We start from the raw sequence: 5,281 nt of genomic DNA on the forward strand, positions 1-5,281 counted from the left end.
CAGTTTAGCTTGTTTGTCGCGCTAGCGCCGAGCTAATACATATAAGGCAATATAGTGTCGGCGCTAGCGCGACAAACTAACAAGCTAAGCTGAGGTTCTTCTTCCATGAAGCAGCTCTGTTGTCCTCAAGGCTGAGTCATTTCTACCTTCTCCTCTCTGTCAACATTCTGGTTTCATTTAAAAGAGTCATTCATCAGATATTGTCCAAGATTAACCTTCAGGGTGGATATAGCTCACTCACACTGAGGACCCACATCATCATTTACCCAGAATGCTTTGCGTGTAAATAAAATGGCTCTGTCCGTGTTAAAATATATTTTTAACAATGTACAAAACTAAACAGCCTACAGTATTTTTACAGCCTTTATTTTACAGTTAAAATAAAAGTTGATCAAATAAAGTCTAATGTTACAACCAATCATGGATCCCTTTAACCAAGGTGGAACTCAATGCCAAAGCATTGATTGGTATGCCTCCGCCTGCCCTAGACATGTCTGCTTTTGAAAAAAAATGGCAGTTTTATTAATCATCATAAATGACCTTTGACACTAGTACCCTTAATGGAGTTACTATGCTTAATTATAAGTAAATGTATAATTTCATCCAGGAGATATTGTGCACACAAGACCACCTGTAATGGACAGACACCACACTGACACACAGAGAACAGAATGCCTCCGGCACCAGAAGCCAGAGGCAAAAAATATGTTGCCTCTTCACCTAATATTTGTTGATAAATAACATTTAAAGGTCCAGCATTCCTTCAGGCAGGGGTGTCAAACTCATTTTCAGTGAGGGCTACGTGAGCGTTATGGTGGCCCTGAAAGGGCCGGTTGTAATTAACGTCAACATTTTGTGGTCGACTCGCTACCACTGAGCACTGCTGACAAACAATAACTGAGCGCTGTGTGGTATTTCCTGTATAGAAACAGTGTTTTAACATCATTTTACACACACTGAAAAGTACTCTGTGTACGGCTGACTAAATGTGAAATAATACAAAAATACTATTAAAAGTGAAAGTAAGAGAGTTTCACTCACTGTTGAGTTGTGGTGATTAGCTGCCATCATGAATTTTGAACTCTCCTACTTTCCCACAGGGAATTCCCACTGGATATGGCATTCTACTTTAAATTTACGATTTGTAAGTGGGAAATTCCCACTTCCCAGTACATCTGTGTTGCAGCTAAAGAAGCCAGTGAAAACGCAGTGAAACAGATTTAACACACAAATTTCACCGGCTACTGTTGAACCCTGTGCACCTCCACCTGTGGTGGGATGTGTCATTTTCAACATGCATTATGGGAGATGCAGTTTATGGTCAACGCTGACTTTAAATCAGCATATCCTTGTTTGACAACATTAACACATCTTTGAAGCTCTCACAGGACACATTTGGCCCACGGGCCTTGAGTTTGACAGTTGTGCCTTCAGGGAATACATTCGGCCTGCATCCTTTCATGAGTTTTAAACTAGGATCATCTTAATGAGATGAGGATTTCATGCAATATTTTATGAACTTGTATGAGTTATTGGGTAATGCTATGAGATATTTTAYTAACAGACTGAAAGAGGCTGCTAACACACAAATGCGCAAATGTCAGTGGTGGGAACAAGAAATGGCAGATAAAAAGCAATAAAAACCTTTTGTTTTTCCACAGGCACTGCCAAATTTAAGACTTGAATCTCTTCTAGAACCTAAGATAYTCTCATGCCATAAATTAATAAAGCAATCCAGTTTCATAACACTACTGGGAAAGGCCTTAACATTAGGTAAGTCAAGAAGATAACCTAATTCCAGTAAATCAGTATCATTTTTACAGATTTTCTTAATTTCAGACCAGAGGGGAATACAATGCCTAAATTAAAAATTTATATTTAAAACATACATGTGTGTTTTAATATTGTAKTATTTGTGTAAATAGTTTTATTTCGTGCTAACATTAGATAGTTGGGTGAAAATCCCTGCTTAGTGGTTGAAGGTAACAGCAGTAATTTTTTTTTTTTTTTGATGTGTACAGAAACCAGTGCAGGCCCTGTCAGTGAGCTCCTGAAATTTGTTTGTTTTTTTCCCATGCTGGATAAAATGCTGTAAAAACTGCTTCATGTTTGATCAGGTGTTTCAGGTTTTTCATCTTCCTTCTCAAAGGATGTAACTTGTCTACTATTTATTTTTATAAAGTTAAATATTTTCTAAAAAACAGACAGTATGGATACAGTTTAGGAACACATGATAGAAATGAATCATTTCGATGCATTTTTAAATGACAGTTTAACAGGTTAAGACAATTAGCTTTAATTAGATTTTAAAGCAATAGTCCAAATCTTTTTCAGTGGGGGTTTATAGAAAGGTTATAAACAGTATCCTACCTGTTGTAGATAAGTCTTTGAATGGTCTCACTTTGGATTTAATTCTGAATGATGATTTTTAAAGATTTTAAGTCTAGTTGAAACAGTAAACACTAACATCACAGACATTTTGTTGTTACAGCAGCACCTGGTAGAGGTTGAACAAGTCTAACAAGGCGTTTCCAGTCAGGGTGCCATTTTGTCACACCTGCCGCCCACCTCCCAGTATTAAAAAATAAAAAGGTGGAGTCCTTGTGAGTTTCTGCCGTCATGAACTAAACCAGTAAAAATTAGAAACATCGTCTACACTGATCTGTCAGCGTTAATCCATTTTACAAGTTTGTCATAGGTGAGAATGTTTTTCAAGCTCCCGTTGTTCACTGTAACCTTAATTTGTGCCATCAGAAAAATTCTGATGGTTTCTAAAAACTGGGAAACCAACATAGATTTGTTATGATAACTTACTTAAGCCCCACTGTTGTGGTAAGCCTGTGAAAAACATGGTGAAAAAAACTCCCTTTGTCTTCCTTGCAAGTCATTCGGCCAATCACAATCAAGATAATGTTTATCTGGATTGTGAWTGGCCGAATGGCTCGCGCCAACAAAGATCTTCTATTGTGAAGACAACCACCTTGCTTTTGGAACAAGTAACTAACTTCAGCACCTGTAGACCCCCACAAAAAAATAAACAAACCTTTTTTGGATTATTAGACTTTTTTTTTGTTTGCCAATTTTTAGTTGCACTCATGGACGGGTAACAATGTGTTCACAGGCCTGGGCTGAGATCAGTGTTTGTTAAAAGGTTTTCTCTCTTTTAACAAGTTTGTCGTGTTTAAACATGCTCCAACTTAATTACCCCTGCATGAATAAAGAACTAAAGAACCACACGCTGTAGGAAACAAGAATGCAGGGGGAAGTGGGTGTTAAATATGAGAGAGCAGAACCAGGACTAAAATAAATTGGTGTCATCTTGAACTACTATCTGTAAAGTGACTRTTTTATAAACCTTCATTACCATCAATTTTTCACCACCACCAACAGAAATTTCTGCAGGAAGTTTCTCGAGCTCACCAGAAGCTGTAGACCTGCTAGCAAATAACGATAATACAAAGAAAGGGTTAAATTACTCTGAACCTCTATGAAATATTTTAGTTGTTTAAAGATGGCAGCAATTCATTTTGTGTGGCCCCACTCCGACAGGCCACYAGCTCATCCACTGTGTCAGAGTTTAACCTGTTTCTTCAGTCAGGCAGTTCAAAGAGATATGCACCAGGTAAGATATTTACTACAACACTTAGAGGTTTGAGCTAGAAACTAAATTCATCTGATATAAATTAAACTCCACAAAAACCTGGCGTTTGGTTTAAATGTGAAATTAGTTCAAATATTTCACATTAACCTTGACAGAATACTAGTTGATAAAAAAACATTTTTTGGTAATCTATTTTTAAATTGACATCTCTATATTCTGGAAAGCCTCACGCACATTGAGAACAAATTTATTAATTTGTTAMATGAATTTGTTTTTTGTTTGTGCTTATATTCAACTAAAATTTTAAATAATCACCAGATTATAAAAACAGAAGTTGTTTAAATTTYTTTTTTGTTGGTCCAAAAAGAAGAGAAGCAACAGGTGCAGATTWTTTACTTGTAGCTAATGCGTCAAAGAATTTTTTTTAATATTTGTTTTCCTCTGACATGTTTAATGTCTGGTATTGCACAACAATACTGTTTTAATATGAGTGATGTAAAACAGTTGTTCTTAGTTTCTTCCTGTAAATAAAAATTAAATAAAATTGTAATCAAATAAATGGATCTTCTAGACGTCTGATCATGTTTTTTTTAAATCCAGCATGAGTCCAGACAGCAGACAAGACAACCCAGTTTTACAGCATTAAAAAAAAAATCAAATAATTTATTTCTGTTTTTTTTCCACATTAAATAAAAGCTATTGGACATTTCCAGATCAAAAAATAAAAATAAAAAATATTTTTTTAAGGAGGGCAGAGGGGGAATGAGGAAGAGGAACAGGGGGAAACAGACATGCAAAATAAACTTTTTTTTTTTTTTTGCTCTCTCCTTTTTCCTGCTTGCCATGGAGGCGGCGCTGGACACCTCGGAAAGACCGCAGGAAGCCCTGTGGGGTTGTTAGCTGTGTCGTTGAGGGTGGGGAGGGCGGATGTTTTATGGCACAGCACGACTGGTCAATATAAAAAAAAGGAGAGAAAATGAGACGTGCTGCTTTTCCYGCAGGGAGTCAGAACTGTGGGACGGCAGCTGACCCGTAAGCTCAGCAAAACCACCTCTGACAACTCAGGACGCCATAAACCGGTGCGTCGAAAGTGACTTGAGAAACGCCACAGACGCCAAATGGCCACAAACCAAGACGGATGTTAAAGCCCTTCAGACTGTGATCGTAGTTTTGAAACTCGAGGCCGGCTGTAATGCCCGTAAACTTCATGAAACTGACACATTTTACATGGTTGAGACACACAAACCTAAAACAGCAGCTCAGGATGACCAGTTTGGAAGAATGAGATGAAGAGGCTGAGAAAATGACGTCATCTTTCATTAGTGAATTTAAACTGGGACAAACAGGGAGCAACGTGTCCAACAGGAAGTGACGTTTCCCAACGAGGGGCACTAAACCACGTCTGATGAGCAGCAAAAACAGCGGTTAGTTTTGGGAGATCGTTTTCGTAAGTTTGTCGTTTCTCATCGCACCTCTGGACAGTAGAACAGATATTTTAAAAAAAAAAAAAAACACCAGATAAATCAACCCAACAGATAACGAAAAACACTCTCAAAAGATCTGATGAATAAACATCTTTATACAAATCTAGAAAATAAAATAAAATAATCGGATCTGCTGCTCCAAACACACGCCCACACACACACACACACACACACACACACACACACACACACACAC

General features: G+C 37.5%; 1 long non-coding RNA gene across 1 annotated transcript in view; it reads right to left on the bottom strand.

The window, feature by feature from the left end:
* The window catches only part of LOC106518573 (uncharacterized), a 12,096-nt gene that overhangs the window by 5,594 nt on the left and 1,221 nt on the right, over positions 1–5,281 (bottom strand). The window lies entirely within an intron of this gene.

This window comes from Austrofundulus limnaeus, unplaced genomic scaffold (genome assembly GCF_001266775.1).
Source record: "Austrofundulus limnaeus strain Quisiro unplaced genomic scaffold, Austrofundulus_limnaeus-1.0 Scaffold63, whole genome shotgun sequence".
Classification (NCBI taxonomy): domain Eukaryota; kingdom Metazoa; phylum Chordata; class Actinopteri; order Cyprinodontiformes; family Rivulidae; genus Austrofundulus; species Austrofundulus limnaeus.